This window comes from Balaenoptera borealis, assembly GCF_965194805.1.
Source record: "Balaenoptera borealis genome assembly, chromosome: 10".
NCBI lineage: Eukaryota > Metazoa > Chordata > Mammalia > Artiodactyla > Balaenopteridae > Balaenoptera > Balaenoptera borealis.
Genome location: NC_138874.1, coordinates 61,443,503 through 61,458,188, shown reverse-complemented (window position 1 = coordinate 61,458,188; position 14,686 = coordinate 61,443,503). Strand labels below are relative to the sequence as shown.

General features: G+C 39.3%; 1 protein-coding gene and 1 long non-coding RNA gene across 4 annotated transcripts in view; one reads left to right on the top strand and one right to left on the bottom strand.

Moving 5' to 3' along the window:
• LRMDA (leucine rich melanocyte differentiation associated) overlaps window positions 1-14,686 on the bottom strand; it is a 1,312,323-nt gene that overhangs the window by 22,007 nt on the left and 1,275,630 nt on the right. Inside the window, exon 11 of the mRNA XM_082408834.1 lies at window positions 12,880-13,202. The gene's annotated coding sequence lies outside the window, so the exon portion shown is untranslated. The remainder of the gene's footprint in view (window positions 1-12,879; window positions 13,203-14,686) is intronic.
• LOC309604601 overlaps window positions 1-14,686 on the top strand; it is a 99,200-nt gene that overhangs the window by 55,389 nt on the left and 29,125 nt on the right. The gene's annotated exons all lie outside the window — the stretch shown is intronic.

The following is a 14,686-nucleotide window of genomic DNA, read 5'->3' as shown; positions in this document are numbered from 1 at the left end:
GACCTCTCACTATCGTGGCCTCTCTTGTTGCGGAGCACAGGCTCCAGACGCGCAGGCTCAGTAGTTGTGGCTCACGGGCCTAGTTGCTCCGCAGCATGTGGGATCTTCCCAGACCAGGGCTCGAACCCGTGTCCCCTGCATTGGCAGGCAGATTCTCAACCACTGCGCCACCAGGGAAGCCCTGCAAATATGATTTATCAAGCAGTTACTATGATCCAGGTATGGTGACAGGCACTTTTTTATTTATTGTCCTCATCCTCACAATAACTCTGCAAAATCTGGCATTATTATCCCTAGTCTAACGAGAGAAAGCTAAGGCCTAGAAACGTTTGATAAGCACCCAGAAGTTTAGGGACCCTGTGCCTTAATTCTCCAAAAGAATCCTCAAGGTGTACTTGCTCAGCCTAAAACAGACTTGCTCATATCTTGCATTTATACCCTGATAAGTTATGGCCCATGCCCAGAACAAGAATATCCAACCGGAATGGAGGGCTGAGAGTAGCCAAGCAACAGAGAGTAATAATTGAAGCCTAACACTGTATTACTGTAACTCAAGACGGCCAAAGGCCCAGAAGAAGGGCAGTTTGCCTCAAGTCACAGTGAACACTGACACGATGCCATCACACACCTGGCATTATTCTCAGCTTTTTACCTTGCTCACAAGCCTCACGATAACCATACATGGGCTACAATTTTTAAAATTGTTTTGCAGATAAAGTAAAACAGAGGCCTAGAGAGTTAGAGCAATTTGCCCATGGTCACAGAGCTGGTAAATGGCCAGCTGGGACTTGAACCCAGGTAAAGCTAAATTTAGCAGCCGGGTGCTTAACTCCTAAACCAGTACAAGCAGTCTTAACACACTTAATGCCTCCTTAAATCCTGCTCCACCTCGGTTGCCAAGTCCTATTCAATCCAAGGGTTCTTGTAACCATGTTATCTTGTAACCATTACCTTGTGATGTTGTATTACCATAACTGTCTCCTCAGTGAGCCAGTGGTTCTCCCCTATGTGCCTCCACAAACCCCCACCGAAGTCGATGGACCATAAGGCGTTCAGCTGCTCTCCCTTGCAGTCCAATTCTCCTCTTCCCCACTGCTCACACTACGCCCAGAGTTTTGCCTTCTGATGTAAGGTTTACAGGGGAGTCATCGTCACACAATTACCCTCAACCATGCAGCGCTGACAATGCAATCATCTGTCAGCAAATGAGCTGAGTGGTTCCTGCATGAGGCTGTCTGGACCACATTTGGCAAAATCAGGTTATGACCTTCATGCCTTCTAACCAAACTCAAACAATAGAGCTCTCCCTTACCCAGAATGGGAGCACAGTTTTCTCTGGCTTTCCTGCCCACATACTGAGATTCACATAGAAGCCACAAAGCTAGAGGGAAAATACCTCAAGACAAAATGCTTTTGTCCCGTCTCCTTAATTAAAGAGTTGAACTTGTTTTATAGAAGGCTCTTGGAAACCAATTATAATATTTCCTGCACATTTTTTTTTCACTTAGGAGTGTGTTTCCAGTGTTATACCTGGCAGGTTTGTCTTCTGGGTAGTCAAAATTTAATCATTTTATTTAGTCAGTGGATAGGGTAAAGACTGATTTAGAGACCATGGGACACTCAGACAAGGCACAAAGCCCCTGTGTGCTATTAATACTGACCAGGTGAGGAAGACCCACTATCTCTTCTCTTTTCTCACGACATACTATTATGAAAAAATTTCCAGCATACAGAAAGTTAAAAGGATTTTACAGTGAATAACCTCCTCACCTATACTTAGGTTTTATTTCACTTGCTTCATGTCACATCTATCCCTCTGTCCATCCTTCTATCCAGTTACCAATCCATCTTACGTTAAAGTGCATTTTAAGTAAGTTGCAGACTTTGGTACACTTCACTCCAAATACTTCAGCACACATAGTCTTAATTAAATTTAATATTTGTTTATGTTTCTCTCTTACTTGTGAATTTTGAGGTAAAGTTTGCATACAGTAGTGTAGAAATCTTAAGTGGACCCTCCACTGAGTTTTGACATCTGCATACGCCTGTGTAATCCAAACCCCTATCAAGGTATAGAATATGACCATTACTCCAGAAAGTTTCCTCATGCCATATCCTATTCAATCTACAAACCCACCTCCCCGGGGGCAATCAATGTTACAATTTTTTCCCCACTATAGATTAGTTTGGTTTGCTCTGGAGTGTCATATATATGGAATCATAGAGTAGGTACTCTTTTGGGTAAGTTTTCTCCCTCAGCATAATGTTTTTGAGATTCATCCATGTTGTGTGTATCAGTAATTCAGTCGTTTTTACTGCTGAGTAGTATTCCCTATGTATAGCTATACCATAGTTTGTTTATCCATTCACCTGGTTATGATTACCTGGGCTGTTTCCAGATTTTGGCTATTGTGCATAAAGCTGCTGTGAATTTCTGCATACAGGTCTTTGTGTGCACATATGCTTTCATTTATGTTGGGTAAATAAATAGGAGTAAAATTGCTGGTGATAGGGTATATGTATGTTTAGTTTTTTTTTTTTTTTAATTCTTATTTATTTATTTTATTTTTAATTTATGGCTATGTTGGGTCTTCGTTTCTGTGCGAGGGCTTTCACTAATTGTGGCAAGTGGGGGCCACTCTTCATCGCTGTGCGCAGGCCTCTCACTATCGCGGCCTCTCTTGTTGCGGAGCACAGGCTCCAGACACGCAGGCTCAGTAATTGTGGCTCACGGGCCCAGCCGCTCCGCGGCATGTGGGATCCTCCCAGACCAGGGCTCGAACCCGTGTTCCCTGCATTAGCAGGCAGATTCTCAACCACTGCGCCACCAGGGAAGCCCCTGTATGTTTAGTTTTATAAGAAATTGCAAACCCTTTTTTCAAGTAGTTATCTCATTTTACACTCTCGCCCACCATGTTTGAAAGTTCAGTTTGCTCTACATCCTCACTGACATTGGGTGTTGTCAGTCTTTTTAGCCATTCTGGTGGTGGTGTAGGTATATCACTGAGGCATTAATTTACATTTCCAAGATGACAAATGATATTGAGCATTTTGTCATGTCCTTATGGCCATCCACATATCTTCTTTTTTGAATTGTCTACTCAAAACTTTTGCCCAATTTTTTTTTTTTTTAAAGGAAGGGTCTGGTCAAACCTTGGCCCTGGTTCCAGGGAGACCAATCCACAACCTTGTGCATGTGCTTGTATTCAGAAGTCCCAATCCATTCCTGCTTCTCTAACCCCTGCCCAGCCTCAAAAGACCCTGAAGAGAGAATTTTTGAGTTGATCACACTCCTCATTTGTTGGGCGCTGCCAACAGGCAGCAGGAAGGGACAGCTTGTTAGCAAAGCCTGGCCCCTTTGTGAGATGTTTGCAGAATGATTGATTTACAATAAAGTGGTTCCTGGTGGGTGCATGCAGGTGGAACTGATGCAGATCGATTCCAGTGGTGCTAACTAATCAGCTGTTTAAACTGGCAGGGAGAGTGCTCAGTGACAAACATAGTGTGACCATCATTTTCCCCCTAAGATTACAAATTAACTTGTTGGGGTTTGCTGGGGTGTGTGACAACCTGGAGCCCAGCCTCAGAGGAGGGGAGGGTGGCTGTGCCTTCAGGGATGCCTCTCTGGGATCTGCTTTCCTGTAAGGCTGGACCTGGGCAAACAGCACTCTGGGCTGGAGGAAGAGAGATCCCATCTAGGAAAGGGTAGGGAATTTCATCTTCTTTGAAATTCATCTCTGCCCCCTAGGTGAGGGGGCCAGATGAATTTTAAAGGGGCCTCTCCTGTTGCTCTCTTCTTTTTTCCATTAGCTATTTGCTTGACCTCATGGCAGGCCCATGTCTCTTCCTTTCTCCACATAGAATGAGCACACAGGAAACTATCATTTTCTCCTCTCTGGTCATGGAGAAAACTCAGTGGCCTCAAATCCAAGCTCTTTCAGGTTGAGGGGCCACTGTTTTGTTTGTTTTTAAGGCTCTCCACTTTATAGCAGGGTTACATTGTAGTACCATTTAAGCGTTGAGGTATTTGCCTTTACAATATTAATTACAAAACTTGATCCTGACAATTGGGAGGTTTTAGGCTGAAGAGGCCAGGTAAGGTGATGAAGATGAAGAGGCTGGTGTAACTGTGGCCCAGTCATGGCTACAAGAGGAAGGCCTAGCCTAGCTCCAGACTCTAGCACTTACCTTGACCTCTTGCTCACAAAAGCTTTTTCATACATGATTTCATCCTTGCGATAGCGTCACGTGATGCACAGGGCCCACCATCTTATACATGGGAAAGCAGAAATTAGAAGCATCCGTAAGTAGATGCTGAAAGTGGTGAAATCTGACCTCAAATACAGGTCTTTGGGTATTAGTATTTCTAATTACAGCTCTGGAAACCTGAATTAGCAGGCTAAATAATGTATGTGCTACATGAAGTGTCTGGAATGGCATTAGAGTATAAGAAGGTGGACCTGCTAACAACCTGCAAATTAACATTTCAAAAGGATTTGTTTCTTCAGAACTTGATACTGTTATTCTAAAGTGCTACTGGAGGAATAACCAGGTGAGAGCTGGGACAGGCTGCAACCAGATATTAAAACTTAGTGTAAGGCTCCAATAATTAAATCACTGTAGCCCTAGGGATAAACAAACAGACTAAGTAGAATAGGTGGCTTTATAAAAGCTTCTAGCTAGTATTTGAAAAGGCAAAATATGATGAAGGAGGTATCAAGAACTTGTAGAGAGAGGATGGGAAGATTAGTCAATGAATAATTCTACAACCATTGGAAACTTATTAAGGGGAAGAAGTATATTTAGATCCTTAACAGATGATATGCTCCAAAATAAATACCAAATATTTCAAGATTTAAATGGAGAAACGCAAATTATAAAACTCTTTAAAATATTTAGGTGATTAAATCTTTGGATTAAGAAAGACTCTCTTAGCAGAAAAGCAAAGGAAAACTCATAAATAAAAATATTCATAATGCATAAAAATAAATTGCTATGTATTTATAAAACAATACAAAGATTAAAAGCCAACAACGAACTAGGAGAAATATTTGTAAAAATTATGCTGACGGGCTAATATCACAATATATAAAATCTTGTTCAAATAGATAGAAAAACAAGAATCTTAATGGTTATATTAAGGTCAAGAAACGAAGAGATAAGTTATAATGGAGGAAATAAAAATGTTAAATTAGCTTTTCTTTGTAAATCCACCAGTAAACAAAGGATTAAAAATTAAGATAATGGGATATTTTTCATGGATCAAGTTAGCAAAGATGAAAATATGATAATACTTAATGTTAGTGAAAATATGATAAAGCAGACACTCTCATACACTTAAGGTTGAAGGTTAAATTGTATGACTTTTCTGGTCTATATGCCTATATATTGTTCCTATTGACCTCCGCAGTCTTACCTTATGTTGCTTTCCCTTTGCTCTCTGTTCTAGGACGAGGGGAATTTATTTATTTATTTATTTCAGTTGTCCTCACACAGATTTTCCATATGCCTAGAAAGTTCTCCGACTTCCCCCTCTCCCCTCCCTCTCACTTCCTCCTCCTCCTCTTCATTTCCCTCCTCTTCTCCCTTCCCTCTTCCCCCTTTCCCCTCTTCCTTAGTCTCTCCCCTCCTCCATTTTCCTTGCTCCTCCCCTTCTTCCGTGTTTATCCCTTTTCCCTTCCATTCTTTCTCTTCCTCTACCCCTTTCTCTCCATCTGTTCCTAGTTGAGACTTACTCATCCTTGAAATCTCAGATCAAACATTACTTACTCAATGCATTCATCTTATTCTCCCTGAAAGTGTCACATTATTCGGTTACTTACTTGTCAATTACTTATTTTTACTCTCACAACACCTTATAACTGTCCCATATAACACTAATCACAATGGAAATGTATATATTTGTAATGGTTTGACAAATATATTTTTCCCTCCCAGGATTACACGGACTGTTGTCACCTTTAGTCAATACTCAATCCCCCATATCTAGCCCAAAAAAGCGAGTTAATACATATTTGTTGGATGCTTTGACTTTGACTTGCCAAAACGTCACTAGAATAAACTGAGGCTTAAGCAAAGCTAACTTGATTAAACCTATGGCAGTAAGGGAGAACGTACCCCAACAGAGTCTTAGTCATGGCACGAAAGAGGATGGTCATGGGTAGAAATCTCTAAAATTTGAGGATCTGGGCTCAAGTGGTTTAAGGCAGGTTTAGTGTGAAGATCTGATAGGGAATGGCCAAAGTATGATGCAAGAGCTTAAGATTGGAGAGCGCTGCAAGATAAGGATCTTTAAGAAAGTCTTCTAAGTAAAAATAGTAAAAATAGTTTGATATGTGAGCTGTTTGCTCCTGTGAACAATCTATTGTTTTGACAAGAAGGTCTGTTTATCTAGATGGGAAAATTAATTATTCATATAACTTAGTTTTCAGACAAGTTCTGAAGCTAACAGTGAAGTGATTTATTGCTTTATAGCCTTATCTTCGTGGGCAACAACTTCCAGGAAGAAAGAGTAAAATCATGTTGCTAGAACTGTCTTGAGTTCTCAGTCCTGGGAGTTAAACTTTGTAACCACAGGAGATCTCTGTTCTGAGATGAATAAATGGAATGCCATTTTGGCAATACATAACAAGGTCCTTAGAAATGTTTTTTACAAAATTTTCTAGTGCTCCTTTCTAAGAGTCTATCATTAAAAAAAAAATTAGGAACACAAAGTTTTATGTATGGGGTTTGGATGTGTCTCTTTGGGAAACTGGGGCAACCATTAACAGGCAACATGACCCGCCCTTGGGAGAAGAGAAGAAGGGCTAGAGCTTAGGAGGGGGAAGTAGAAGTGAGGAAAAAAAACCCCACAAAACTGCCAAGCTTCCATCCATTTATGGAAACTGGATTCATTATCTGTTGAGGGATTCTCCTCTTCTCTGCCCCAAACTGGTCACATATTTATTAAAACACACACACACACACACACACACACACACACACACACACACACACACACACACACACACACACACACACACACACACACACACACACGCGCACACACACACACACACACACACACACACACACACACACACACACACACACCTCAAACTCCAGGAATGTCTACCATTAAAGCTCTGTCTCCGCAGTTAATCAGTGAGTGGTAGACACCTGGCTCTCAGTTTACGTAAGAGAAGCAATCACCTGATGAGACTCCATGGTGGGGAAAATGCTACAAATTCTATGTAGTGACAAGGCTAAGGTTTTTTTCCAAACATCTAGAGCTCTTTCTTTGACTCTTTTCATAACAATGCATATAATGGGCAAAACTCACATTTTCTTTGGTATTTTTGGTCAAAGAAATGTTTTGTTTTGTTTTGTTTTCATACTGAAATCTGCAGTACTGAGTGTGTGGCAACTAAGACCCTAGATAATTAGCAAGATTGTAGGAGGTGAGCTGTCATTCTATCTGAGTGCATAGCTCCTTATGGTTGGCCTTATATCCTGAGGTATGAAGGCAGCTTCCAAATAAGATCCCTAACATTAAGAGAAGTGCTAGATGATAAGACAGAGACAACATCTGGTTTTCTTGAAAGGCATGACAAACTACAGATCTGAGATATTTTTGATTAAAATTACAAGCTGCTTTATGAGCACTGAGGAGAAAAAGCAGTTCCCACCAGGACCTAAGATGGGGTCATTAAGAAAAAATCATGACAGACAAACCCCATTTCCTGTTTTTGATATTGTTTGTAGATCAAGCATTTGTATCTGGATTTTTTTAAAATGGTGTTTCACCAAGTCGTCAAAATGTCGTTGTGGACAAATATGGGGTTGACATACTCAGACATACTTGACTGAAGTCCAAAAGGTATGGATTTAAATATTAGTTTTCACCTGCATTAATATATTCATTTCAACCTGTGGCTATTCAGAATAACTATGAACCGGCAGAGGTCAGTCATAGTGCAGTAAAAGCTTTTTTTATGTAGTGCTAACACCCTGTTAGATCAAAGTTTATTCAGTGTCAATTAAAACTCTATGTCCTACAACAGAAAATCTGTAAATACCTCCTGTCTCACAATATTCTAAAAAGTCATAAGATTTGATGTTTTAATCATGATGATGATTTTTTTTTTTTTTTGTCTGAGTTACCTGAAGTCAAAAGCTCCTGGGTCAAAATATACAGCTTCATTGAATTATCTAAACAGACTATATAGACCCATATTTTCATAGTACACATCAGCGTCAAATCTATTTTAGCCAATGATTGTTAACTTCAACAACAAGCTCACAAAACCTGTAAATGAGCTGGAGCTAATTATGAAACAATTAGTCAAAGTCTATGAAAATAATAAATGAATATCGTATTGCTACATCTCATTAAAAGAGTCATTCGCCTAGCATATATCATCATGTTCATATCGCTCCAATCACCACCTAGATCATGTTAGACAGTCAGGCTATTAACATGTGATGATAAGTCATAACCAATAAGGTTATGGATGTCAATTACTTTGTAATTACACATAATGCAAATCTCATAATGTCTGTGGTAACCAGTTAGAAAACAGAACATAACTTTTAATACCACAATATAATCTATAAAAGTTATGGGAAAATATCTTTTATTCCAGTGAAGAGGTAACCTTTGGATTCCTGAATTACTAGGCAAAATCAGCCAGCCATGTGGGGATGGGAGCAGAAAGGTCCAGGCAGAAGGAGGGAAGGGAAAGTCCTAAAGAGGGAATGAACATGGCATATTCTAGGAACCAAAGAAGTGTTTCATAGCTGGAGTGGGGCAGAGGGGCTAGAGTGAATCTGTTTGAGGCTAAGAGGTGGGCAGGGACCAGTTCACGTAGTGACTTGCAGTCCAAGGACAACAATTGGGTTTCAGTCAGAGCAAAGTGGGAAGCCATTGGAGGGCTTTAGGGAGGAAAGCAGTATTACCCGATTTGTTTTTAAAAGGGTCCAACTTGGATGTTGAAGGGATTATGGAGTATAGATGGGAAGAATAGAAGCAGGGAGACCATTACAAAACTAATGCAGGGACTTCCCTGGTGGCGCAGTGGTTAAGAATCATGCTGCAGAGCAACTAAGCCCGTGCACCACAACTACAGAAGCCTGCACACCTAGAGCCTGTGCTCTGCAACAAGAGAGGCCACGGCAGTGAGAAGCCCATGCACAGCAACAAAGACCCAATGCAGACAAAAATAAATAAATAAATAAATTTATTTAAAAACCCCAAAACTAATGCATTAGTCTACACAAGAAATGGTGTTGGCTTGCACTAGGGAGGAAGCTGAAAGATGGAGAGAAGTAGCGGCATTTAGGATGTAGTGTGAAGGTAGACCTGAGAGGATTTGAAGTTATGGATGAAATGGAGTGTGAGGGAAAAGGATGCTTCAAGGAGAGCTCCTAGTTTGGGAGCTTGAGTGAATTTAGTGGATGGTTGTGCTGTTAAATATGTATTAAAAATATATACTGAGTCATATGGTAGTTCTATTTTTAGTTTTTTAAGGAACCTCCATACTGTTCTCCATAGTGGCTGTATCAATTTACATTCCCACCAACAGTGCAAGAGGGTTCCCTTTTCTCCACACTCTCTCCAGCATTTATTGTTTCTAGACTTTTTGATGATGGCCATTCTGACCAGTGTGAGGTGATACTTCATCGTAGTTTTGATTTGCATTTCTCTAATGATTAGTGCTGTTGAGCATTCTTTCATGTGTTTGTTGGCAATCTGTATATCTTCTTTGGAGAAATATCTATTTAGGTCTTCTGCCCATTTTTGGATTGGGTTGTTTGTTTTTTTGATATTGAGCTGCATGAGCTACTTGTAAATTTTGGAGATTAATCCTTTGTCAGTTGCTTCATTTGCAAATATTTTCTCCCTAGTATCCCACTACTGGGCATATACCCTGAGAAAACCATAATTCAAAGAGAGTCATGTACCACAATGTTCATTGCAGCTCTATTTACAATAGCCAGGACATGGAAGCAACCTAAGTGTCCATCGACAGATGAATGGATCAAGAAGATGTGGCACATATATACAATGGAATATTACTCAGCCATAAAAAGAAACAAAATTGAGTTATTTGTAGTGAGGTGGATGGACCCAGAGTCTGTCATACAGAGTGAAGTAAGTCAGAAAGAGAAAAACAAATACTGTATGCTAACACATATATGTGGAATCTTAAAAAAAAAAAAAAGATTCCGAAGAACCTAGGGGCAGGACAGGAATGGAGACGCAGATGTAGAGAATGGACTTGAGGACATGGGGAGGGGGAAGGGTAAACTGGGATGAAGTGAGAGAGTGGCATGGACATATATGCACTACCAAATGTAAAATAGATAGCTAGTGGGAAGCAGCCGCATAGCACAGGGAGATCAGCTCGTTGCTCTGTGACCACCTAGAGTGGTGGGATAGGGAGGGTGGGAGGGAGACGCAAGAGGGAGGAGATATGGGGATATATGTATATGTATAGCTGATTCACTTTGTTGTAAAGCAGAAACTAATACACCATTGTAAAGCAATTATACTCCAATAAAGATGTTAACATATATATATATATATATATATATATCCTGAGCAGCTACTGTTTGGAGGACACTTTGTTGGGCAAGATATATTTTTCTAACTTCTAAAATACTTTTATTACTAACAGATTGTGGATGCAAATTACATAAAAACTGTCATCAATATTTGTATTTTATTTCAAGCAAATATTCTAAGTAAGCTTTCTTTTTTTTTGCCTCTCTCATCAGCTTGTTATTGTAACATAGATCAGGGGTTGGCAAACTTTTTTCTGAAAGGAGTGAGATAGTAAATATTTCAGGCTTTGCAGTCTCTATGAACTCTGTTGCAACTACTCCACCCTGATAATGTAGTGTCAAAACAACCATGGACAATACATTAAGGAAAGAGTGTGGCTGTGTTTCAATAAAACTTTATTTACAGAACAAGCAGTGGGCCACATTTGGTCTCTGGGTTGTAGTTTGCTAATCCCTGACATAGACTACAGATCCCTATACAAGACAATCTCGAGTGCAAAAGAAAATCTGGTTATGAATAAAGAAACCAAGAACTTATTTATTGATTGACAAAAATGCACACTGGAAGCTATAGTTGTCATTTATTTAATTTTTTTCTCCCAGTATTATTTTAATTGTCCTTCTTCTGGTTTCTTCAGGATCCCTCACTCCATTTAATCCTATGACTATAAATCATGGCACTTTGTTCTCTACCACAATGGTAGGTCCTTACCCAGGTTGGCCAAACTGAGTAGTCCCTTCCCATTGGTCACAGTGACTGGGAGGCAGGCACGTGATTCAAGCAAGGCCAATTAGAATCTTCCCTGAACTTGATATGTAAATAGTAGGAGACAGTTTTCTTCACTGAGGGTCTACTAAGAGAGGGGGCTGAAGATCTTTAACTTTTACTAGCTATTTTGCCAGTCATTTGGTCAGTGCTTATGTTCAGAGCAACTCCAAGCAGAGATAAACAGAGTCAAGAGCCATGGCGACACTGTTTGGGAAGTTTAATCCAGCTATGTCCAGAGCCAAAGACATGCCAGGACTTCCTGGTTATGTGAGTCAGTGAATTCCATTTTAGCTTCAGCTAGTTTGAGTTGAGTTTCCATCAGTTGCAGACAGTAGATTATAGACAAAAATACTGCTTCATTGAATCTGAAAGGGGACAATTAACATTTGAATTCCTTGAATGTGCCAAGCATAATACATGCTAATCTTAGTTAAACTTAAAATAGCTTTACGTTTAAGGTTGAGAGAACAGGGACTCAGAGATAAGCGATTTGCCTGAAGTTACGTAAATTTTTGGTAGAGTTATGATTTGACTGCTAATATTTTTGACTCTGAAGACCATGCTCTTTATATGGTACTAAGGAAGCGTAGAAATTAAATGAAAAAAAATAGTAAAATATAATTTTTGGATTTCTCAATATTTCCCTTAAACTGATTTCTTCTAGGGCTCCCAACTGAGGGAGAGAATAAAGATGATTCTTGAAGCATCAGAAAGATTAGATGTAGTATATGACCTGTTAAGCAATCAATCATGGATAGACTTTCAAAGCTTCTTTGAATCTTAGAATGGGATGTTTCTAGCCTAACTGTCCACAGGCTAAAGCTGGAAAATGTTCCTCTTTTTCTCCTGCTTAAGGAGACCAGACTTCATATGTATGCAGGAAATGCAGAGCCAGGCAAGCCATTCATTTCCATATCTCTAAGTGGGCTGTGTGAGCTTGACAAGGAAGGGCATGTAAGGGATATAAAATCACCATCAAAGATTCATGCTGGGGAAACTCTTCTTGAGAGCTATATGGAGACAGAAGTACAAGAGGGGCTTCTTTATAGGTGGAAAGAGGTGATAATTAAACATAATTTGTAGAGGGAAATTAACGGTGATGGACTTGAATCCTTTATAGCAAATGTAAATTTCAAGGCAATTTTGTGTGGAGACGTAAAAAGCTATAATATATGGCTGAGTGGTATATGCTGACAGTAATGGTCCTCTTGTGCAGTGAGTTATTAAAGAGTTTCATCTCGTGGTTTTCAATAATGAAAAGGGAGGCAGTCTGGGGGCATTTTCTGAGATACGTCCCTTGTGTTGATGTAGCTTATACAACCAGTAGGTTATCTCAACAGCTGCATGGAAAAGGTTAAATTTGCTAAGGACAGTAAAAGACTAAAATGTGAGAAGCATCCTATTTTAGAAAAATGTATTATTTCTTCTAAGAGACTAAGAAACTGTGACCTTGGGCAAGTCATTTAATCTCTATGGGGCTTGATCTCTACATCCAGTACAAGGATCTTATCCATGGCTTTTTCCAACTCCAGTAATCTATGATTTCTTCTTATGGTAAAAAATACCTTCTTGGAATGAAGAAATGTCAGGGACATTTTGCTTGGAGTCACCTTCTCTCTCTCTCTCTGCTTATTTTTGAAATGGATTCTATAATCAGCTCCAGGACTGCATGTCCTCCACTGAACAAGATACAGATATAGTGAAGAATCAGAGTCATTTCATAAAGCTTGATGTTCAAGCTTTCACAAAGATCTACAGAAGGAAAACTTGTACGGAAACCAATAGCTCCGTTTAACTGGGTCACAGTACGAATGACTATGGGTTTGGGATGTGCTTGAGTAGTCCTGGCTTGTGAGGCTTGGACCTTGAGGAAATGAGAAATGGGATTCTGAAAGAAAGATGAGATCATTTATTTTTGACAGTTTACTGCATTTATTAAACTTCTGGGGGTTGAATATAGAAAGTTAGTATTTAATATATCATGTTTTAAAGACCATAATCATTCATGTTCTAGAGCAGAACTATCTTACTTTAGTATATTTGTCAAAACTGATTAACCAATGTTGACTCATGATTGCTAACTAAAGTGCAAACTATTCAGATTTACTTAGTGTTTACCTAATGTCCCTTTTCTGTCCCAGGATTCCATCTAGAATAGAACATTACCTTTGGTCCTAATGACTCCTTAGAGCTCTTTAGAGTATGACAAGTTCTCAAATATTTCTTGTTTTTGATGACTTTGACACTTTAGGGGAATACTGGTCAGGTATTGAGTAGCATGCTTCTCAAGTTGGGTTTGTCTGGTTTTTTTTTCTTCTCTTGATTGCATTGGGCTTGCCGGTTCTTGGAAGACCACAGTGTTTGTAAAGTGATAGCTTTTTCACATCATATTAAGTGCATATGGTACCCATATTATTTATCACTCAAGATGTTAAACTTGATCACATGGCTGAGGTAGTGTTTGTCAACTTTCTCCACTGTAAAGTTACTCCCCTCACTTTTCTGTACTATATTTAGAGGGAAGTCAGTCCCTCCCACAATTAAGGGAGTGGGGAATTATGCTCCACCTATTTGATGAGAGAGTAACTACATAAATTGTCAGGAATTCTTCTGTATGGGAGATTTGCCTATTCTTATTAATTAATTAAATTATTTATTACATCACTATAGACTCATAGATATTTATGTTTAGATTTATACATTGGGCTATATTCTAATACATGTTATTTATTTTATTGCTCAAGGTTTCAGCTTTGGACATTGGGAGCTCTTTCAGTTGGCTCCTGTGTCCCTCTGACATGTGTCAAAGCTGTCATTTCTCCTGGAAACCCTAGTTTCTTGGAGAATGATGTTTGAGGGAGGGAGGAACAGGGAATAAATTTTTAATGGATACAGAGTTTCAGTTTGGGAAGATGAAAAAAGTTCTGGAGATGAATGGTGGTGATGGTTGCTGGTGGTGATGGTTGCATAATAATGCGAATATCCTCAATTAATGCCACTGAACTATACACTTAAAATTGTTAAAATGGTAAATTTCATGTTATGTATATTTTACCACAATTCAAATATGCTTTGTTTAAAAAACAAAGAAAGAAACCTTCCAACTTGTTTCCAATGAATGAGAGTTCCTGTAGCTCCACATTCTCACTAGCATTTAGTTGTCAGACTTTGTTTTTGGGTTTTTGTTTCATCTATCCTAATAGGTGTGTAGTGATATCTCATTCTTGTTTTGATAGTGGTATCTCATTGCCATCTTAATTTGCATTTCCCTAATGACATACGCTGTGAAGTGTCATTCCATACGCTTGTTTGCCATTTGTATATCCACTTTGCTGATGTGCTTGACACTTTACTCTTTTTTAATTGGCTTAT